The sequence below is a fragment of the Cynocephalus volans genome, chromosome 5, assembly GCF_027409185.1.
Source record: "Cynocephalus volans isolate mCynVol1 chromosome 5, mCynVol1.pri, whole genome shotgun sequence".
NCBI lineage: Eukaryota > Metazoa > Chordata > Mammalia > Dermoptera > Cynocephalidae > Cynocephalus > Cynocephalus volans.
The window spans coordinates 85,170,339-85,194,867 of NC_084464.1; the positions used below are offsets into that span (position 1 = coordinate 85,170,339).

General features: G+C 36.7%; 1 protein-coding gene across 2 annotated transcripts in view; it reads left to right on the forward strand.

Annotated features, from left to right (window-relative positions):
* Window positions 1-24,529, forward strand: part of BCKDHB (branched chain keto acid dehydrogenase E1 subunit beta) — a 230,293-nt gene that overhangs the window by 19,251 nt on the left and 186,513 nt on the right. The gene's annotated exons all lie outside the window — the stretch shown is intronic.

Here is a 24,529-nt window from a genome sequence, read left to right on the forward strand (position 1 = left end):
GAGGAAGAGTGAGAGAGAAAGAGTGATGTTAATTACATCTAAAAAATATGTTTATAGCAACATCTAAACTTGTATAACCAAATAACTGGGCTCCATAGCCTTGGCCATGTTGACGTATAAAATTAACCATCTTCCTGTTTCATCACAGCTGATCTGTGTCATTTGCTTGGCATGTGATTCATTTCTGCCTGTGGCTTTTATTTATTTCATTTGATTTGGAATGCATTTTGGCCCATCCTCGAATTCCCACTCCTTTGACTTGTGTAAGGAATGTGTTTTAACCCTTCACGGTTAGGATTCCTTTGAGGAGGTTTTGATATTTTATTTCTTCTCCCATTCTTATCTAATCTAAAAGTTAGCCAAGCAGTTAAGGTTAGCGTTATGAGGAATCGACATCTCCCTTTCTTCTTACCTTTGCCACTGCCCTGTTATGCTCATTTGTGTACACAGGGTGAGGAGTGATAGTTTTCACGATTTTTAAAAAAAATGTTGTCTCTTCCCATTCCAGTCTCTAAGGTTATGTTATACTTGAATCCGAGAAACCACAGTATGTTCCATCTCTCCTATCAGGAACTTCCAGCTTATTCTTTTCTCTTCCATTTGTAGCAGGTTGAGTTTCTGGGTACAGTCCCTCTGCTTCCTCCTAGCCGTCTGTCTGTAAATAGCTGTTTAGAGCTTGAGATAGTCTGGCAAAAGATTTTCTTTCCTGTTCATTCAGACTCCTACACACTTTCAGATTTTTTATGTTTTCGTTTTTTTATTTTTATTTTTATTTTTATCTTCTTTTTTTTTTTCACTTTTAGATTTTTTAAAAAAACATTTACAAACCTTTATACATTTGATTTCAAAAGTAATGTACTACTTGCATCCAGTCAAGTCCTACAATTTTATCTTAATAGTTTGTGTTTCATCTGTTACCTCCTTTCCATTCTTACTGCTCTGGTATTTCAGATCTTTAATTTTCTCTGCCTGGATAGTTTCATTTCTTTTTTTAGTAATCCCATTTCCTTTAGTCTCACCTTCCCTTCAGTCTATTCCCTCCCTTGTTGTCAGTGTGATCATTCTAAAATGTACATTTCCTAGGGGCTGGCTGGTTAGCTCAGTTGGAGTGTAGTGTTGTAATAGCAAGGTCAAGGGTTTGGATCACTGTACCAGCTAACTGCGAAAAGGGGGAGGGGAAGGGGAGGGGGAGGGGGGAGAAAGAAAGAGAGAGAGATAGGGAGAGAGAAAGAAAAGAAAGAAAATGCACATTTCCTAGTAGGCCTTACAAAAGAGTTCTACTTAGCTAGCTTCCTGACCTCATCTACTTTATTCTTTGCTAATACTGAATTCCTGGGTGTTCCTCCTAAGCCCTCTACTGTTTTCCTTCTCTCTTCCTTTGCATATGCTCTCTGGATCTCTCTGCAATCTGGTTACCTGGCAAACTCCTATTTCTCCTTTAGGAGGTTTCTCTGTGAAGCTCTTCCTGACCCTTCAAGCACTCAAGCACTACTTTATCACTGTTCAGATTGCATTTTTTACATCTTGCAAGTTATATTGTAGTTGTTTCCCCACCGTAAATCCACACAGCTTTTAGAAGACAGCTCCTGAAAGGCAACAGATCTTTAACCCATGTGTGTATCCCTAGCACCAAATATTGTGCAAAGCAGTATTTACTAAGTGAATGTTACTGAGTGAATGTACCCTTTGCTCATTCACCAGTACAAGGTTTGCTTATCTACCTTCAGTTATTTTGGTTGGCCTGAATTTTTTTTTTTTTTTTTGCTTTGCTTATAAAATAGGTTAAAACAGGGAGAAACTCACGTTTACTTGAAAAAGCCCAGTAATCGTAGTGGGCACCTGCAGGTTTATGTCTACATAGCAGAGACCTAAACTAATTAATAGCTAGTTAGCTCTTAACTTTATTAGCAGCTGCTGTGAATTTTTACAACAGCTTTAGGACTATGAATTCAAACTTTGGATAATTCCAGTTTGGTTAAGATGAACAATTAAATTACTACTACTCTCCAGTGACAGTGAGTGAGCTTCTGTTTTCAGAAGTGAATAAAGGAAATGGTGAAGAGAGATATATACTAAAATAGATTTTTCTTGCGTATTCAAAAAATGTCACATACTTTTTTCACAATTCTCTGTCTTTTTGAGTATATGCCAGGAATTTTTAGCTATATAGAAGCATGTCTGCTTAGCACTTTTTTTTTTTCTTAAGTTAAAAGAATTTGAATACATTACATTAAATGAGTTAGCAAAGAAAACCTCTTGTGAGGGATCAGTTAGCTTTCTGGAGAGTTGAGTGTTGAGTGGGAAGGGATCAGTCAGTAGGTGGCAGCCTACACTTTGAAATGAGACTATGTCTATTGGCATGGTACCTCCTCAAAGCATTTTATATTCCATTTCAAATTCCAGAATTTGAAGGAATGCAGGTTACCGACATAATATTGCATAGCTGAATTCTACTTAATATTAAAAAAGAAAGGAATTGCCTAATTAGAGGCAATGCTGTAAAAAAGGAAGGAAGACAGCTATTTTGTATTCCAGAGGAGGGTGGGTTTGGCACCACTAAACTGCTTCTCTCCTCCTTCCCTGCCCTTTGATAGAACAAAATAACATGAATGCTTTGAAAAGTAAAAGAAATAGAGTAGTATATCCTCATCAGCACATGGTATATCAAATGGCAGCTTTAAACTCTTGAGAGCTTGTTGGGAGTTTCTATCAGGGAATCACAGCACTCGTGATACCCTTGACAGAACAATGATCCTTTCTATTGGGGGAGGTTCTCCTCTTTGACCAAGTGTGCAGCTTTGGGAGGGACACACATGGGGCAGTGAGGGAAGAAGGGGACACTTGCCTAGCCAGCCAGATCAGCCAAATCAACCCTGGCAATCAAGGGAGTATCAGATGTTGCAGCCAAATCGCCCTCACATCTGCACCTTTAAACTCTTTAGGCAACGAGATCTATTGATCAGCAGCAATAATCAAAACTAGGGGAATTCTAGGGGAGCAGGGGATAGGAGAGGGCAGTTAAAGGTAGTTGATTTGGGGCCGAGCCCGTGGCGCACTCGGTAGAGTGCTGCGCTGGGAGCCTCCTGCCGCAGGTTCGGATACTGGCTGAGTGCCGGTCACGAAAAAACGACAAAAAAAAAAAAAAAAAAAAAAAAGGTAGTTGATTTGTAGTGTTGTGATTTTTGTGTTGAACGCCACATATGCTTTTGTTTATATTAGATAACAAGACAGATTCCACATTCCACATTGAGAGAGGTGTGTGCTTTATTCAAATAAGACTCTTGTGTGTCAGGTTTAAGATATGTTTTTGTTTAACACTATTCTGTACTGATATGTTGCTGGGCTGTGGTTGGTAGACTGTATTTGGCTCATCATTGTAGAAAACTTATGTAAGAAAAGGAACAGCAGAGGACTTGCTGAATTAGTCGAAAGGCCTAAACATATGCCCTTTCATGGGCCATGGTGTTTTTCCATTACTATATTCATTCCTTTATACCACAAGTGAGGCCTGTCACAGCAGTTTGGGAAAACAAATATAACCACTTACTTGTTTTCTTATGTAAATATCACAGAAATTGTATAACCAGATACTTTAGTACTCTGAAGTCAGGAAGGAAAACTAGGGCGCGCAAGTGGAGAAGGCAAGTTTTCATCTGTAATATGTCCATATTTGGGAGTTGACTTTGGGCCTCAGTGTGCTCATAAGTAAAGTGAAGGGAAAAGACCAGATGATCCTCATGGACCTTCCAGCACATACGTTCAGGTAACCTCTGTGCTTCTTTTCCTTTTAGAAGGAGGGACACAATTTCTTCATGCTTTGATTCCCTTTACATTTAGAAGTTTTATGGATATAATAATTGTTATGTCATCTTGGAACCATGCGCTAGGCTACCTTAAGCACTTGATTTAATTTTTTTTGAAAAGATCCTTTTCCAGCATTTCCAGTTTTAAATTTGGGGCTGTAAACAAAATCTTTTGACTGGTCTTATACTTTTTCATGAATTATGAAATTAACATCTTCACAGAAAAAGTGACCTTCCATTGTGTGTTTCTGTTGCAAATAAAGGGTTACTTGGGTGATAGTTATATCCTTGTATTTAGTGTCAGGGTTACACTGAAGAATAGTAGTCTGTGACGTGGGCTTGGGTCTCTGGGCAGTTGAAACTCATTTTACTGAAGAAAAAACTTGATAAAATTCATGAAAATTCTTCAGCGAAAGGAAATACATGGTTTATTCCCCCTGTTGAAATATATATAGTTATGACTTAAAAGCAGGTTGAATACCAGATATAGATTGTAAGATGTCTAACTATTCAAGGAATTTGGAGTGAAAACAGGTATTAATAAGTTGGTATAACCCTTTTTTTCTGAAATGCTTATTAAAAAATACTTTTTAAAGGATTGTTAGTAGCTTCAAGTGCTTTTCTGACTTGAATATCAGGCACTTTAAATTGCTCCTGGTAGCTTTCTTGACCTGGTCCTCTTATCTCTCAGACCTCATCTCTTGCCATTTGTTGCCTGAAACTCTCTGCTCCTTATAGATTACAGCATAATAAAATAAATATTTGGTCTTTGTCTCTGGTTTCTGGCACAGAGCTCCTAAAATCCTTGGATAAAATAAATAAATAAATTGTGCTCCTGGTATTACAAGATTCCTTTATTTTGTAGAAGAACATATGTGGCAGAACTAGATAAAGAACATGTTTAGTAGGCCTTTTTTACCCTGTGTTCTTTTTGTTTTGTTTTGTTTTTTGGCAGCTAGCCAGCCACCTCCCAGTGTTCTTTTTTTTTTTTTTTTTTTTTTTAATAAATTAATTTAAAAATTGTGGCAGAATATACATAACACAATATCATTTTAACTGTTTTTAAGCATACAGTTCAGTGGTATTTAAGTACCGTCATGCATTGCTTTATGACAGGGATATGTTTTGAGAAATGCTTCATAAGGCAATATTGTTGTTTTGCAAAAGTGTATTGTGAAAGGGAACAGCAGTGGATTTTCCTACTATCTGCACTGGGCAGTAGTTGCATGAGTGTGGACCCTCTAATTATGTTATTAAGTTTCTCTGTGCCTGACTTTCCTCATCTGTTAAATAGGGATTAAAATAATACCACTCCATAAAGTATGAAAATTAAATTACAGGTAGGGATTGTGCCTAATACTCAACAAACACTCAGTGAGTGTTAGCTAGCAGTTATTAACTATTGGCTTGCTATGGGGATGGGTAGAACTCAATCAAAAATGCAGGAATTCTGAAGTAGACAGCAACCCTTTCACTTGGGGTCAGACCTAATTAATGTGTTAAATGCTCGGCTCTGTATCTTAAAGGTCTGATCTACCTTTGGGAGGGTTACCCCATGGATAAGCTAGGAAATTCTCCTCAACATATTTTGTAATAGGTTTGTTTACAGAAGCATCACCACAGACACATGAATAATGTGTTGCTCTATAACATCTACACAGAACTAGGTGGTAGGAATTTTTCAGCTTCATTATAATCTATGGGATCACTGTCATATATATAAGGTTCATTGCTGACCAAAATGATGTTATGCAGTACATGACTATACATTCACATTGTTGTGCAACCATCACCACCATGCGTCACCAGAATTTTTTCTGTCTTGCAAAACTGAAATGCTATACCTGTCAAAAAATAACTCCCCATTTCCTCTCTCCCAGCCCCTGACAACCACCATTCTATTTTCTATCTCTAAGAATTTGACTGCTCAAAGTGCCTCATATAAGTGGGATCATACAGTACTTGTACTTTTATGACTGACATTTCATTTTTCATAACATCCTCAAGGTTCATCCATGTTGTAGCATGTGTCAAAATTTCCTTCCTTTTTAATGCTGAATAATATTTCATTATATGTATATGCCACATTTTATCATTTGTCTGCTGATGAATATTTGAGTTGCTTCTGTCTTTTGGCTATTGCAAACTTGTAGTGCTCTATGAATATGAACCTACAAATATCTGTTTGTGTCACTGCTTTTAATTCTGAAGAACAAAGTTTGAGGACTCACTACCTCATTTCAGAATGTACTACAAAATGACAGTAATCAGAACAGTATGGCACTGGCATGAAGACAGACACACAGACCAATGGAACAGAACATAGAAACCAGAAATAAATCCTCACATATATGGTCAAAAGATTTCTGACAAGGTTGCCAAGACTATTCAATGGGGACAGACCATCTTTTCAACAAATGGTGCTGGGAAAACTGGATATCTATATGCAAAAGAATGAAGTGGGAACACCATATACAAAAATTAACTCAGAATGGACCAAAAACCTAAATATAAAACTAAAACCCTTAGAAGAAAATGCAGGGGAAAGGCTTCATGTCACTGGATTTGGTATTGATTTTGTGAATATGACTCCAAAGGCAACAAAAGGAAAAACAGACAAATTGAACTTTATCAAAATTAAAAACTTGTGCTTTGAATAGGGTATATTATCAATAGGGCAAAAAAGCAGCCTACAGAATGAGAGAAAATATTTGCAAATCACATGTCAGATTAAGGATTAATAACCAGAATATATAGAGAACTTCTAAAACTCTACAACAAAAAAACCAACAACCCAATTAAAAAATAGGCAGAAGACTTGAATAGACATTTATCTAAAGAAGATATGTAAATGACCAATGAGCACATGAAAAGATGCTCAACATCACTAATTATTAGGGAAATGCAAATCAAAACCACAGTGGCATACCACTTTATACTCATTAGGATGGCTATTATCAAGAAAACAGGAAATAACAAGTGATGTTGAAGATGTAATAGAATTGGAAAGCTTGTGCGCTGTGGGTGGGAATCTAAAAAGGTCCAACCACTATGGAAAATGATATGTCAGTTCATCAAAAAATTAGAATTACTGTATGATCCAGCAACATGCCTTTCTTTCCCTCTCTCTGCCTCTCTTTTTTTAATCCAGTGAAGGAGTTATCCTAGAAAATGAGATGAAAATATTGACACATATTTTATTTAGGTTTGTTTCCCTTATTTATTGCTTTGATGACCTTTTGTGAATTTGTTTTTCCAAATAAAGAATTTAGAATCTACTAAAATTAGAATTGGTACAAGTGGTCACTGTATTTTAATTTCTCTAAAAATTAAAATGAATATTCTCACGGTTGATCTGTTGACCAGTGACTTAACAAATAACATTTAAGAATCTAAGCTATTGAATATATTTTGTAGGATGTCAGAGCTGGAGAGAGATTAAGGATTTGTCTAGTCTAGTGGTTCTCAATTGGTGGTGATTTTGGCAATGTCTAGAGATATTTTTGGTTGTCACAACTGGTGGATGACACTGGCATTTACTGGATAGAGACCAGGGATGGTGCTCAATATCCTACCATGCACAGGACAGCCCTCCCCAACAAACCAAGAACTATCTGGCCCAAAATATCAGTACTGCTGAGATTGAGAAACCCTGATCTAATCCATTGCCACCTAATGTAGAAACAAGTTCTAAGAGGTTAATGTTACCAAGTTGCCCAGTGGCAAAGGGGTAAGCCAGCTCTGGAGCGCAAGCTTCTCAAAACCTTATTCTAGGCTTTTTTGTACTATATTGTTTTCCCTTCTTATTTCTAAATGAGTAACTCATTTATATAAAAACATAAATACAAGGAATTCTAATAAAGCAAAGCTCAAGGATTTTGATTATTCATGGTGTAAGAAGCAACTAGCTATCAGAAACCCATATTAAAAAGCATTAAGTTGTTCTGGGGTGGCAGCAGCTGCTTTAAGTACAGTATTTTTTTCCTTAATTGATTAAACAATAAATATTAGAGCTGCCAACAGGTGTTCTCTTTGACATTTTAAGCAACAGTTGGAATGTAATGCCCTTAAGCCAGTTTTTCTCAGTCTTATTTGACAATGATATGCTTTTAAAATTTTCGAATGTGAGCACCAGCTGGGGCTTAGGAGATAGGCTTGGATTAAAGGAGACCAGGAAAAATAGGTAATTATTGTTAGAAAAGTGTAAAATTGATTCGTGTATTTTTTTTAACCTTCAGAATGAAGGATTAGAAAAGTGAAACTATATTTTATTAAAAGCAATGTGTATTAAAAGAATGGACAATCTTTTATTTTACATTTCCATTTTCAAGTATGACTTATGTCACAGGTCCACTTAATATTAGGGATGATGTTGCTAAATTAGCTTCTCAAACCTGGTGCTGAGTCTTCTGACAATCCTCTTTCACACAAGTACCTTTGATAGAAGGAAGAACACAGACTTTTTTTTTCTTCAGTGTTTAGTACTTCTTTATTTTTGTTTAGGTTTTTTTTTAAATTGAAAAATAATTGATTTAACATATTTGTGGGGTACAGAGTTGAATATCAATTCCTGTGTACAACATGTGATGATCAAATTAGGTCAATTAGCATGCTCATCATTACAAAACATAATCATTCCTTGTGTCCATTAACCAGTTTCTCGCTACCCATCCCTCTGCCTTTCCCACTTCTAGTAACCACAGTTCTATATTCTCCTTCTGAAAGTTCAACACACTGTTGTGATTGTTGTTTCTTTCTCTTTCTCCTTCTGTCCCACTTATGAGTGAGAACATGATATTTCTCTCTCTGGGCCTGGCTTGTTTCACTTAACATAATTTTATCCATGCTCATCCATGTAGCTGCAAATGGCAGAATTTCGTTCTTTTTTTATGGCTGAGTGGTATTGCGTTGTGTATATATACCACATTTTCCTTATCCAGCCATCCGTCAGTGGACATTTAGGTTGGTTCCAACTCTTGGCTATTGTGAGTAGAGCTGTGATAAACATAGGAGTGCAGGTATCCCTTTGGCATGATGATTTATTGCTGGATCATAGGACAGTTCTCCCTGTAATTGAGAAACCTCCATCCTGTTTTCCATAGTGGTTGTACTAATTTACAGTCCCACCAACAGTGTAGGAGTGTTCCCTTCTCTCCACACCCTCGCCAACATTTGTTATTAACCCTCTTTTTGATTACAGCCAGTCTAACTGGGGTGAGATATCTCAGTGTGGTTTTGATTTGCATTTCCTGATGATTAGTGATGTTGAGCATTTTTTCATATGCTTATTGGATATTTGTAGGTCTTCTTTTGAGAAATGTCTGTTCAACTCCCTTGCCCATTTTTTCATCAGATTATTTACTTTTTTACTGATAAGTTGTTTGAATTTTGGTATATTCTGGATATTAATTCCTTGTTGGATGTATAGTTTGCAAATATTTTCTCCCATTCTATAGGTTGTCTTTTCTCTCTGTTGATTGTTCCTTTGCTGTGCAGAAACTTTTTAGTTTGATTTAATTCCATTTGTTTATTTTTCCTTGTGTTGCCTGTGCTTTTGAGGTCTTATTCATAAAGTCTTTGCCCAGTTCTATATCCTGAGGTGTTTCCCTTATGTTTTCTTCTAGGAGTTTTATAGGTTTAGATCTGATATGAAAGTCTTTAATGTATTTTGAGTTGATTTTGGTATATGATGAGATGTATGGGTCTAAGTTTCATTCTTTTATACATAGAGATCCACTTTTCCCAGCACCATTTTCTGAAGAGGTTGTCCTTTCCTCAGTGTATATTCTTGGTGCCTTTGTCAAAGATTAGTTGGCTATAAGTATATGGATTGGTTTCTGGGTTCTCTATTCTCTTCCATTGGTCTATGTGTCTGTTTTTATGCCAGTACCATGCTATTCTAGTTACTATACCTTTGTAGCGTAGTTTGAAGTCAGGTAGTGTAATGGTTCCAGCTTTAATTTTTTTGCTCAGGATTGCTTTGGCTGTTCAGGGTCCTATTGTTCCATATGAATTTTAGGATTGGTTTTCTATTTCAGTGAAGAATGCCATTGGTGTTTTGACAGGGATTGCACTGAATCTGTAGATAGCTTTAGGTATTGTGGACATTTTCATTGTGGTAGTTCTTCTAATCCAGTAACAGAATATCTTTCCATCTTTTTGTATTCTCTTTAATTTCTTTCAGAAAATTTCTTTTTTATAGTTCTCATTGTAGAGATCTTTCACCTCCTTGGTTAAATTTATTCCTAGGTATTTTATTCTTTGGTAGCTATTGTAAATGGGCTTCCGTTCTTGATTTTTTTTTTTTTCTGCTTGTTCATTGTTGGTGTATAATAATACTACTGAGTTTTGTGTATTCATTTTGTATCCTGCAACTTTGCTGAATTCATTTATCAGCTCTAAGAATATTTTGGTACAGTCTTTTGTTGCCTGTGCTTTGAGGTCTTATTCATAAAGTCTTTGCCCAATCCTACATCCTGAAGTGTTTCCCATCTGTTTTCTTCATATAGGATCATGTCATCTGGGAAGAGGGACCATTTGACTTCATCTTTTCCATTTTTGATGGCCTTTATTTCTTTCTTTTTCCTGATTGTTCTGGCTAACACTTCCAATACTGTATTGAACTGGTGTGGGGAGAGTTGAGCATCCTTGTCTTGTTCCTCTTCTTAAAGGAAAACCTTTTAGCTGTTCCCCATTTAGGATGATGATGGTAGTGGGTTTGTTATAAATGGCTTTTTTTGTGTTGAGATACTTTCCTTCTACATGTAATTTGTTAAGAGTCTTTATCATGAAGGGATGCTGAATTTTGTCACATGCTTTTTCTGCATCTATTGAGATAATCTTATGGTTTTTGTCCTTGATTTTGTTGATGTGGTGTATCACATTTACTGGTTTGCATATATTGAACCATCCTTGCATGCCTGGGATGAATCCCACTTAATCTTTTTGATATGCTGCTGTATTCTGCTTCCTAATATTTTGTTGAATATTTTTGCATCTATGTTCATCACAGATGTTGTCGTGTATCTTTCTTTTTTTATTGTGTCTTAGTCTGATTTTGGTATCAGGGTGATGCTGGCCTCATAGAATGAGTTTGGGAGAATGGCCTCTGTTTCAATTTGGAATAGTTTGAAGAGAATTCATATTATATCTTCTTTAAAGTCTTGGTAGAATTCATTAGTGAGGTCATGCTGCCCTGGGCTTTTCTTTGTTGGAGACTGCTGATTACTGCTTCAATCTTGTTGCTTGTTATTGGTCTGTTTTCTATTTCTTCTTGGTTCAGTCTTGGTAGTTTGTATAAGTCCAGAAATTTATCCATTTCCTCCAGTTTTTCAAATTGGTTGGTATATAGTTGTTCATAATAGTCTGTAATGATTCTTTGTATTTTGTGGTATTGATTATAATGTCTCCTTTTTCATTTCTGATTTTTGTTATTTTTGTCTTCTTTATTTTTTCTTTAGTTAATGTGGCCAATAGCGTGTCTATTTTTTTTGTCTTCTCAAAAAAATAACTTTTTGTATCATTGATTTTTTTTTTTTTGTATTCTTTTGGTCTCTTTCATTTAGTTCTGCTCTGATCTTAATTATTTCTTTCTATCTACTAGTTTTGGGATTGGATTGTTCTGTTTTTTCTAGTTCTTTGAAGTATAATGTTAGGTTGTTTATTTCAAGTCTTTTTATTCTTTTGATGTAAGCACTTATTGCAATAAATATCCCTCTTAGTACTGCTTTTGCAGTGTCCCATAAGTTTTGGTAAGTAGTGCTTGTATTTTCATTTGTTTCAAGGAATTTTTTGATTTCCTGCTTTATTTCTTCATTGACCCATTGCTTGTTCAGAAGCATGTTGATTAATTTCCATTTATTTATATAGTTTCCGAAGTCTTGTTAGTTGTTAATTTCTAATTTTATTCCATTGTGGTCTGAAAATATACTTGATATGATTTCAGTCTTAAAATTTGTTGAGACTTAATTTGTGGCCTAACATGTGGTCTCTCCTGGAGAATGGTCTGTGTGCTCATCAGAATAATGTATATTATGTTGTTGTTGGGTGAAATGTTCTGTATACAGCTGTCAAGTCCATATGGTTTAAAGTGCCATTTAAATTCAATATTTCCCTGCTAATTCTTTGTCAGGATGATCTGTCCACTCCTGAGAGTGGTATTGATAGTCCCCAGCTATTACAGTGTTTGGGTCTATCTCTCTCCTTGATCTGGGTACTTGGATATTAGTTGCATATATATTTACTGTATATCTTCCTGCTGCATTGGTCCTTTTGTCATTATATAGTGTCCTTCTTTGTCTCTTTTTATATTTCTTACTTTGAAGTCTGTTTTATCTGGTATAAGTATGGCATCTCCTTCTCATTTTGGTTTCCCTTTTTGTGGAATATCTTTTTCCATCCCATCACTATTCATCTTTGTTTATCTTTATTGGTGAAGTGAGTTTCTTGCAGACAATATGTAGTTGGATCTAGTTTTTAACTCTTTCAGACAATCTATCTTTTAAGTGGGGAATTTAATACATTTACATTCATGGTTGTTATCAAAAGGTATTGCCTTATTGCTGCCATTTTATGAATTTCTTTTTGGTTGTTTTTTATTTTGTTCCTTTTTTTCTCTTTTGTTGTTTTTCTTTGCTGTTGGTGTTTTTTTGTAGTGATAAGATGTATTTTCTTTCTCTTTCTCATTTGTGTATCAGTTCTACTAGTGGTTTTCATTTTTTCTAGTGTATTTATGGTGACATATATTTTGATTCCAGATGCAGGACTCCCTTTAGGATTTGTTGATGGGCTGGTTTTGTGGTGGTGAATTCCCAAAGTTTTTGTTTTTCTGGGAAAGATAGTATTTCTCCTTCATTTGTGAAGGAAAGCTTTGCTGGATATAGTATTTTTGGTCAGCAGTTCTTTCTTTTAGCACTTTGAATATGTCATCACATTCTCTCCTGGACTGCAGGGTTTCTCTTGAGAAGTCTGCTGTTAGCCTGATGGGGATTCCCTTATCGGTGATTTGATGCTTTTCTCTTGCTGTTTCTATAATTCTTTCTTTCACTAGATATTTTTAATTGTCTTATTTTTGACAGCTCACTGTCTAACTTTTGCATATTGAATCCAGTGATTTTTCTTGACTTTTTATATATTCAGAATTCATTCTTATTTGGTTTGAATATAATTTTTTAATGATAATGCTTTTTTTTGTTTGTTTTAAATTTCCCATTTTAGCCATAGATTATGGAGGAATTGGTGCATATAGTATAAGTATAAGTTTTTATTCTGCTTTTTTTTTCAGCTGGCTGGTAAGGGGTTATGAACCCATGATCTTGGGATTATAAGGCTGTGCTCTAAACAACTGAGCTAACTGGCCAACCAGTTAGTGAATAATTCATATTAGACTTTAAAAATTAGATAAAATACAAATATAAATTGAAATTTTAGGAGATATTTAACATAAAATGACATCCACTAAAAAGATGAATCACATCTAAGGTGAGTTTATAAATACTATGTATTACTGCTCAGGTTGAATGTCAGTTATTGTGTGAATTCCTACCATTCCTGGCTATGACTGACCTGTACATAAAGGCAGATTAGAACATGTTATTATAACTACTATAATTGTGTATTCAGCATTTTTCTTTCATATACAATAACATCTTTTAGAAGGACATAGGAGTCCCTTTGGGACAATGAGAGTAGGACTAAAAACATATTAAAACAATATAATTATAAAGTTTGCAATTTTTGATAAATTTGCAAAATGCAGTAGTGATTATGTCTCTTTATCATTGACCCCTTAGATTTTCATGTTCCAGTATTGATGATGATGGGGGAGAGGATGTTAAATTAATTTTGCTTTTATGCTCCCTTGACTTAACTGTTTAAGACTATTATATTTATCTTTTGTCACAGTCATTTTTTTGTTTTTCAATGAAAAGCCACAGGCAGTGAAGGAATTAAAAATGGACCCACTCCTACTGCTATTTTGGAGATTCACAGAGTAGCTTAGATCAGTCCAGTTACAAAAAATACACATTTTTCTTTTTTCTTTCAACAGCATTGTGTCTTCCTTTGTTTTACATTCTCAGAGTTAATTGATAATCCTTGGCGATTATCAGTTAACACTTCAACCAAAGTTCTCAAAATTAAAAAAAAGCCAGTGAAGAGTATCAGTGAATATAGCCAATATAGATCCTCAAAATTACCAGGGCTGAAGGTGAATCAGTATAATAATTTTTACAGAACAGTTCAGATTGGCCAATATCTGGGAAGGTCTATTTTGTTCATCTTGAGGAAACAGATCACTAAGTCTGTTGAATTACAACTGAGAATGTTCTTCCTTCCAGAAGTTGCATGCCTGATGGCCATGGCAGCTGTATGGCAACTTCACGTTGCCATTGTGCTTAAATAATTGAGTTGTGTCATCATTTACCTGAGGTCACTTAACTGTCTCAGGCAGTTTGAATCTAAATGTGTGGATTATTACGCAGCTGGACATTCTGTGCCTCTAATTCGAATGTGCTATTCCACTGTTTAGTACCTTAAATGCAGTTATAACATTATATTATAATAATAATTAAGTTCACTAGGAAAAAATATTTTCCAGTCAAACTAGGTGTAGCCAATAAAAACAGCCCTGCATGGAGGACAGCATTAATGTCACTTGCCAGATATTTTTTGAGCAAGACTGCCTATGTAAAAGTCATGGAGGATTGGAGTACAGTGCTTTGTTTTCTGTTCTCATTTTACATAGATGAGATTTCTCAGTTGCTTTGATTGGCAGAGTTGATGAAGGATCAAGTAGGTAAAGATTGGCAAATGTCATGTGCTAAGAAATCACTTGGGAAGCTTGTTGGACAAGAAGCTTTCTGTTTCTTGGTGAGCAGCTATACCCAAAGGCAGCTTTAGAAGTGAAGTGCCTGACCTTCTCTTGTGGCATCCTGCCATCCCTCTCCCCCAGGTCCTTTGGCAGCCAGCCAGAAATGGTGGCATCTGGCCAACCATAAATTAGACAAAGGATTCTTATTCTGTAGCTTTGGCTTATGGAAACTCAAGCATCTTTAATAATAAGGAATTTCTTCTCAATTTTTGGGCAGGCCGTTAATTTAACTCATCTTTTCCTCTTTTCTGGTCATTGCCAGGTTGGAATGCAGCAGAATCAAAGAAACTTGTTTCTAAGACAAAAGAGAACACACATGATCCCAATAATTAAGATAAATTCTTAATTAATCAAGACCCTATAGACACTGAATTTGAGCATTTCGTTCTTAAAAAAAGAGGTTCTTCAAAACTAAAAACTTAAAATTCTTAATTCTTTAATCAAAGAAAGGAAAGAAGCGTATTAAATGGCATAAACCCATTGTATTTATTTAAATCTAAATTAAACACTTGATGGACATTAAAGAGAAAGCTTCCACAATGTTCTGAACAAATTCTTAAGTCCAATTAGGCAACTCAGTCATTTGCCTGAAGAGGACACTTTTTCTTTTGTCAGATACAGATACGGTGGCATTTATGCTCAAGGACCATTTAGCCATTTAGCTTTTAATTATTATGTATATACACGTCAAAGAAGGTTGCAACTCTGCTCAGAATGTATAACTCTATATAAAAAGAGGAAAGTGTGGTATTTTGACATGCTGTTATTGCACTAGTTATGTTCTCTTTAACAGCTTCATTCATTCCACAGTCTGCTGAAAGTGTATCAGGAGGGTGTAAAGCTACAGCAATAGCTACACGACTATGCCAGTTGTTGGGTTGAGGCAATAGCTATGCCATTTGTATTGTCAGGGCTAGGGCTCAGACCCTTAAAACCTGTACAGACTGGGTCACCAGACCCCTCACACACAGGTCCACGCTAGGTAGTTGGGAAAGATCCTGGGAGCCATTGGCAGACAACACGAGCTTGGTCGTCGGTGGCGGCGGCGGTGGTAGCATTTCAGGGCATCCTGGGGGCACTGGCAGCAGCAGCAACAGCCTCCAGCAGCAGTAGTGGCCTCCCTGTGGCCCCCCTGGGGGCATCCTGGGGGTGCGGGGTGCCATGGATCAGAGCCACTTATCTTTTATACTTAAGTCCATAACCCAGGACACGTAGGTGCACATGCGCAATTACATTAGACAGCCAAGGAACACCTGGGCGCACGTGCATATATACATCAAATGCTCGGCAAGATTCTGAACATCTGAGGGGCCCTGATCATTTTCCTATATTTTCCCAACAGAGGGGAACTTGGATCTGTTGGGAACCTCCAACCTACCCAGCCTCTCCCGATTTCTCTCAGATACTTGTAGGCAAAATTTGAGCCAGATAGTCTCAGTGAAGCATTTGCTTCATTCAGGTTTTGCCAAATTATCTTTATTTGCCCTTATATCTCATTCATAGTTTCTCTCTTAGAGCATGGGGCAGAAGGCAGTATATGACACAGCTTTAGCTCTCATTACATTTAAAGATTTCAGTAAAGTAAAATTTCAGTAAAATTTGTTCTCAATTTTTTCAGCTTAAGTGATCCTTAGCTCTAGTATTCATTTTATTAAGGGAAGTACAGCCAAGTTACTTCACAATCTTTAACTGTTTAAATTTCCTTGTAACAGTATAGTGCCACTGCTATCATCATTTCCATGTCACCTCCCATTTCTCCCAGAATAATCTCTGCGTTTCAAGGAAGTACAGGATCAGAGAATAGGCATTGTTCTTAATGAGAGTTGTACATAGATACATGACTTTCACTTACATAATGTGTCAGGATTTCCTTGCTCAGTTTTATTTCTGCTGGTCTCCTTCTGGTATTATTTGTATCTATTTCGGTCTCTTAATTTCTGCTGAATTGCTAAGGGATTAGGTCCAGTTGTCAGCATTCAATGTATTTTCTCACTTCCAGACCACATGGAATCTTCTTGTGGATGCTTTAGCAGTTGATCAGTGCCTTGCCTTTCCTGTTCTCTTCTTGTGATCACTGTGCATAACCATAAGTGGACTTATGGCTACTTATTATTTAGGATGGAGTGGACTCTCCATCCTCTGGAGCACAGCCAATAAAAAGGAGACAAAGAGGCCTCTGTTAATGGTGCAGTGACATAAGGATCTGTGGTCCCTGGCTTTGCTAACATTGTGGTATCAAGGGTAACAGAGAAGACTTTAATCTTCATCAGTTCCCCAAACCACTTAATGCATACATCAAATCTAAGTAAAAACAATGGGCTTGCTATGAAAATGTAAATTTAAGACAAGCCCTCTGGCTTTGGCTTTTATCTGGAATGGTTCCCCTAAGCTTTCCAATATAGATATTCTGGAGCCTCCACTGCCTGGCAACTCCATTGGTTTTATTTGTTTGGGTCAGTTTTATAGTTTCTGCAGAACTGGAAGATTGCCATTCAAAATAGCCCTGGTTTCATTCACACATGTGATATGATTGCTGGGCCAACTGCTCACAGTTGTGAAGGGATAACAAGTTGACAATGGGCTGAATTATACTCAGTAAAGAGAGGCTGGCATGGACTCTTACCGTTGCGATATTGACTAGTGGGCACAGGAAGTAGGTAGTTAATATTAAAGTACCATTTGACGAGTAAAAAAAATCACCAAACTTTGTCTAAGCTAAGGCACTTCTTTAGTATGTCCTGGGATCACTCAAATTATTTTCCTAATTACAGAGTACAATTTATTAGGCCCAAGAGCTTGTTGGAGATGCCATCCTAGGAAGGTAGGTGCTTTCCTCTTGTGTTTGTGTACATCTGTGGGATAAGGATTCGAAACTGGTCTCAGACAGCTGCAGCACAGTTCATTTTACAGCACTGCTTCCTGCCCTTGCCCATATGTTGTAATGCTGATGCTTAGGTCTCACACGAGAGATTCTGAGTTACTGGTATGGGGTGTGGCAAGGGTGTTGCAGTTTTGAAAAGTTCCCAGGTTATTCAAATGCGCAGCCAAGTTTGAAAACTATTGGTCTAGAAGCTACGAAAAATTTTAAGATGTGGTCCCTACCTTTAAGGAAATCACAGTATACATAGGCTAAAGCATAATTGTGTGGTAAGTAAAATAAGTGTAAAAATGAAATAATATAAAATTATATAAGAAATGCCCAGAAGCTTTGTTTGTTTCTCTTATTTAGGCTAGAATTTAAGTGGCAGAGGGTGAATTAAATTGTGCACTGACAGTTTTGATAGAAAATGGCAGCTGAGACTGCTGGAAAAAGAGAACATTGAACATAGGCATCTACTTTTGTTCCCTTTCAAAACCCCACTGAAACGTCAAGGGATCTTCTTTTGTAAAGTCCTAAATCCACAAGGACAAGGAGAATGGGATTGGAGACCATCTGAATAATATGTTAGAAGCTGGAAGGTAAATGGCTTAATAGGCTTAGAAAAACAGAATCCGGAGTGGGCAGTGGGGCAGCTAAGAACCAGCCTGGTTTAAATCAAAGAATTCCCCAAAGGCTCAGGAATTAGCAACATTGAGTATCCCTGGGAAGAGGGATGAAGAGGGTGGGGTTCTACAATATGGAGAATTGGTCAAAAGTCTTTTTAAGAAGCCCTCAGATTTCCAGCTTCCTTCCACCACCTGGCAGAATTCTGGAGGTTAATTCTCCAGGGAGAGGGAGGGTAAAACACATCTAGCTGTAAGGGAGGCTGGGAAATGTAGTCTTTATTCTGTGTGGCTGTGTGCCCAGCTAAAACTCTGGGGTTTTGTTGCTATTGCAGAAGGGGAGAATGAATATTGGGGGACACTTAGTAGTTAGTACTTTGCATGTACGCAGAGGCATTTGCTACATTAGCATAATAATATTGATAATGATAACGATGGTGATGATAACAGTAACAACAAAAGCTTATAGTACTTTTTATATGCCCAGCACTGTTTGAAGAATGTTACATAGGTTAACTCACCCAATCCTCACATCTTGTGAAGTTAGTTCTATTATTATCCCACTTTGCAGATACAGAAAATGAGACACAAAAAGGTTAAGTAACTTCTCCAAGTTTTCACAACTAGAACCATGCCTGAGATCTCATCTTTCTGTGATTGAACCTGACGTTGTAATTAAGTTTCAAAAGAACCTGATTTCTAATTAATGTTGTTCATTGTATTGGCTTGTGTGTTCTCTTTGAAAAAAATGATTTTACTGATATATATGCTCAATAAAGATAAGGAGTTATTACTTATGAGTTTTATAAAACCATTTTATGTTTGTACATACTCAAGTAGCATTAGAATACAAATAATTTAACATTTGTCATCTATTAATTTTAGAGGTCTGTATATTTTGAACACTGTCACAGAAGGTGGTGAGCGAGTGAGATGGTTAAATTGGTAATTTAGAACATAACTTTGGCTACAGAGTGCTAGGAAGCTGACACTAAAGGCAGGTGATACTAGAAGTGAGGTGATGGCTGAGTCCAAAGGTTTTTAAATGTCAGTGTGCATTAGAAGCAACTGGAAGGCTTGTTAAAATAACAGATTTTTGGATCCCACCTCCAGGATTTCTGATTTAATAGGTCTGAGGTGGGGCCCAAGGATTTTCTAACAGGTTTCCAGATGTGGCTGCTACTACTGATCTGAGAACCACACTTTGAGAACCACTACATCTATAGCAGAGATGATGAGAGTCTAGACTGTGGCACTGGATGGCGACGAGCTGGGGAGTAAAGTCGGTCAGGGAGAACTGACAGGACTTGAAATTCTTTGGAAGTTGAGGCAAATGGAGAGGAAAGGTTCTAGGGCAATTGTGAGGGGTTAAATATTGAATGAATGATAGACTGAAACATTTGTACTGGGTGTAGCAGTTAGGAGGCCTTTGGTGCCTTGCTGACCTAAATAAGAGCATTTTTCCATGGAAAAGTAGGGTCAGAAATAGGTTAGAAGACTAAGGCTTTGGGGAGATACAATTAAATCCTTTGATATCACATAGAATAAATGTAGGTTTCTTTAATTCTGAAATGCTGAGTTATACTCTGTACAGCTTATTTTAGCTGGCCATCTGATTTGGACCAAACTAAATGCTTCCATCATGTTAGTCTTCAAGATACTTTCAGGCTTTCCACTGAACTTTTGTTTGAAAATGGATCTGGCTTTAAAAACGTGTCTATGTAAACTTTATTTCAAGTGAAACATCCTTCTGCAGGTATGCTTATTAGTTTCAAATCAAGGTAGAAGCCTCCTTTCTGTTTGCATTTTCTTATGTATGGTGACTCTTAAGCTCTACCTGCCTCTTGGATCTTGCCTGTGGATCCTCAAAACAACTCATATTTAAAACTTCAGAGATGTCAAGTTGTTGGTTTTATTTTGTAGTTTCTCTTACTGCTGTCTGTACTGTCCCTATTATAGTTTGTACCTTCATTATTTTTGATGTAGATGATTATATTTGTCATGAGAGTCTTTGTTCTCACTCTTCTTCCTAATCTAGTTCATATTATATACATCTATCTGTGAGATTGTTTTCCTAAATTATAGCTGTGATCACAGCACTCCCTTGCATAAAATCTTCACCATGTTTAATAGTACAGTCCAGTTTTCTTAGCTTAGTATTTAAGATATAAAGTGATCTGGCTTCAACTTTTGTTTCCAGCTTCAGTTTTCCCCCCACATTCTTGGCTGCATTAGTATTACCTATCAGTTGCACCCAGTCTTCTCTGAACCTCTCTGCCTTTCTATCCTCTCTCTGCTTCAAGTCCAACCTCTACTTCCAGACCTTGCATGTCTTCCTCATAGCCTTTGCCACCTAGAAGCAATCCCTCTCAACTGTCCTTGTTGGCTTCCATCTAGCACTGCATCTATAACTCATTATATTTTCTGCCATGTATTTACTTATCTATATGATTCACCTTCATGTCTCCCATGATGTCCATAATAGTGCCAAACACAAAGATTGGTTGAGTGAATGGAAGAATGAGAAGCCAGTTGTCATGATTTAGTGCAAGTAAAGGAAATAAAATGATGATTCATTTAACTGACAAGTAAGTGTGTTGCATATCAGTGAATGACTTTCTAATGGAATTTTCTAAAGCTGCTGTGAGTGAGGGTTTATGGGACCTCTCCAAAGTATAGTCAATCAACTGTCATCTCTTTTGATTGTTCAGAAATCCTTTTTATTTAACTTCTTTTTTTTTTTTTTTTTAAATTTTATTTTGTCGATATACATTGTAGCTGATTAATGCTCCCCATCACCAAAACCTCCCTCCCTTCTCCCTCCCCCCCTCCCCCCCAACCATGTCCTTTCTGTTTGTTTGTTGTATCAACTTCAAATAATTGTGGTTGTTATATCTTCTTCCCCCCCCACCCCGGTTTGTGTGTGTATGTGTGTATGTGTGTGTGAATTTATATATTAATTTTTAGCACCCTCCAATAAGTGAGAACATGTGGTATTTCTCTTTCTGTGCCTGACTTGTTTCACTTAATATAATTCTCTCGAGGTCCATCCATGTTGTTGCAAATGGCAGTATTTCATTCGTTTTTATAGCTGAGTAGTATTCCATTGTGTAGATGTACCACATTTTCCGTATCCACTCATCTGATGATGGGCATTTGGGCTGGTTCCAACTCTTGGCTATTGTAAAGAGTGCTGCGATGAACATTGGGGAACAGGTATACCTTCGACTTGATGATTTCCATTCCTCTGGGTATATTCCCAACAGTGGGATGGCTGGGTCGTATGGTAGATCTATTTGCAATTGTTTGAGGAACCTCCATACCATTTTCCATAGAGGCTGCACCATTTTGCAGTCCCACCAACAATGTATGAGAGTTCCTTTTTCTCCGCAGCCTCGCCAGCATTTATCGTTCATAGTCTTTTGGATTTTAGCCATCCTAACTGGGGTTAGATGGTATCTCAATGTGGTTTTGATTTGCATTTCCCGGATGCTGAGTGATGTTGAGCATTTTTTCATATGTCTGTTGGCCATTTGGATATCTTCCTTAGAGAAATGCCTACTTAGCTCTTTTGCCCATTTTTTAATTGGGTTGCTTGTTTTCTTCTTGTAAAGTTGTTTGAGTTCCTTATATATTCTGGATATTAATCCTTTGTCAGATGTATATTTTGCAAATATTTTCTCCCACCCTGTTGGTTGTCTTTTAACTCTTTTAATTGTTTCTTTTGCTGTGCAGAAGCTTTTTAGTTTGATATAATCCCATTTGTTTATTTTTCCTTTGGTTGCCCGTGCTTTTGGGGTTGTATTCATGAAGTCTGTGCCCAGTCCTATTTCCTGAAGTGTTTCTCCTATGTTTTCTTTAAGAAGTTTTATTGTCTCAGGGTGTATATTTAAATCCTTAATCCATTTTGAGTTGATTTTAGTATACGGTGAGAGGTATGGATCTAGTTTCATTCTCCTGCATATCGATATCCAGTTATCCCAGCACCACTTGCTGAAGAGGCAGTCCCTTCCCCAGTGAATAGGCTTGGTGCCTTTGTCAAAGATCAGATGGCAGTAAGTGTGTGGGTTGATTTCTGGATTCTCTATTCTATTCCATTGGTCAGTGTGTCTGTTTTTATGCCAGTACCATACTGTTTTGGTTATTATAGCTTTGTAGTATAGCTTAAAGTCAGGTAGTGTTATGCCTCCAGCTTTATTTTTTTTGCTGAGCATTGCTTTGGCTATGCGTGGTCTTTTATTGTTCCATATAAATGTCTGAATAGTTTTTTCCATTTCTGAGAAAAATGTCTTTGGAATTTTGATGGGGATTGCATTGAATTTGTATATCACTTTGGGTAGTATGGACATTTTCACTATGTTGATTCTTCCAATCCAAGAGCATGGAATATCTTTCCATCTTCTTGTATCCTCTCTAATTTCTCTCAGCAGTGGTTTGTAGTTCTCATTATAGAGATTTTTCACCTCCTTGGTTAACTCAATTCCTAAGTATTTTATTTTTTTGGTGGCTATTGTAAATGGGCAGGCTTTCTTGATTTCTCCTTCTGCATGTTCACTATTGGAGAAAAGAAATGCTACTGATTTTTGTGTGTTGATTTTGTATCCTGCTACTGTGCTGAAATCATTTATCAATTCCAACAGTTTTTTTGTAGAGGTTTTAGGCTGTTCGATATATAGGATCATGTCATCTGCAAACAGGGACAGTTTGACTTCATCTTTTCCAATCTGGATGCCCTTTATTTCCTTCTCTTCTCTGATTGCTCTGGCTAGTACTTCCAACACTATGTTGAATAGGAGTGGTGAGAGTTGGCATCCTTGTCTAGTGCCTGTTCTTAAAGGAAAAGCTTTCAGCTTTTCCCCATTCAGGATGATATTGGCAGTGGGTTTGTCATATATGGCTTTAATTATGTTGAGATACTTTCCCTCTATACCTAACTTATAGAGGGTCTTTGTCATGAATGAGTGCTGAACTTTATCAAATGCTTTTTCAGCATCTATAGAGATGATCATATGGTCCTTGTGTTTGAGTTTATTAATATGGTGTATCACATTTATTGATTTGCGTATGTTGAACCAACCTTGCATCCCTGGGATGAATCCCACTTGATCGTGATGAATAATTTTTCGTATGTGTTGCTGTATTCTGTTTGCTAGTATTTTATTTTATTTATTATTTTTTATTTTTATTTTTTTTTTATTTTTTGTCGGTTTTTTTTTTTTTTTTTTTCCGTGACCGGCACTCAGCCAGTGAGTGCACCGGTCATTCCTACATAGGATCCGAACCCGCGGCGGGAGCGTTGCTGCGCTCCCAGCGCAGCACTCTACCGAGTGTGCCACGGGCTCGGCCCTGTTTGCTAGTATTTTAGTGAGGATTTTTGCATCTATATTCATCAAGGATATCGGCCTGTAGTTTTCTTTTTTGGTTATATCTTTACCTGGTTTTGGTATCAGGATGATGTTTGCTTCATAGAATGAGTTTGGGAGATTTGCGTCCGTTTCAATCTTTTGGAATAGTTTGTAAAGAATCGGTGTCAATTCCTCTTTGAATGTTTGGTAAAATTCTGCTGTGAATCCATCTGGTCCTGGGCTTTTCTTTGTTGGGAGCCTTCTGATAACAGCTTCAATCTCCTTTATTGTTATTGGTCTGTTCAAATTTTCTACGTCTTCACGGTTCAGTTTTGGGAGCTTGTGTGTGTCCAGAAATTTATCCATTTCCTCCAGATTTTCAAATTTGTTGGCGTATAGTTGTTTATAGTAGTCTCGAATGATTCCTTGTATTTCAGATGAATCAGTTGTAATATCGCCTTTTTCATTTCTAATTTTTGTTATTAGAGTCGTCTCTCTTCTTTTTTTTGTTAGCCATGCTAATGGTTTGTCAATTTTATTTATCTTTTCAAAAAACCAACTTTTTGATTCGTTGATCTTTTGAATTGTTTTTTGGTTTTCAATTTCATTCAGTTCTGCTCTGATCTTAATGATTTCTTTCCGTCTGCTAACTTTAGGATTGGATTGTTCTTGTTTTTCTAGTTCTTTAAGGTGAAGTGTTAGGTTGTTCACTTGCCATCTTTCCATTCTTCTGAAGTGAGCATTTAATGCAATAAATTTTCCCCTCAATACTGCTTTTGCAGTATCCCACAGGTTTTGGTATGATGTATCATTGTTTTCATTAGTTTCAATAAACTTTTTGATTTCCTGCTTGATTTCTTCTTGGACCCATATGTCATTAAGTAGAATGCTGTTTAATTTCCATGTGTTTGTATAGTTTCCAGAGTTTTGTTTGTTATTAATTTCTAGTTTTAATCCATTGTGGTCTGAGAAGATACATGGGATAATTCCAATTTTTTTGAATTTATTGAGACTTAATTTGTGACCTA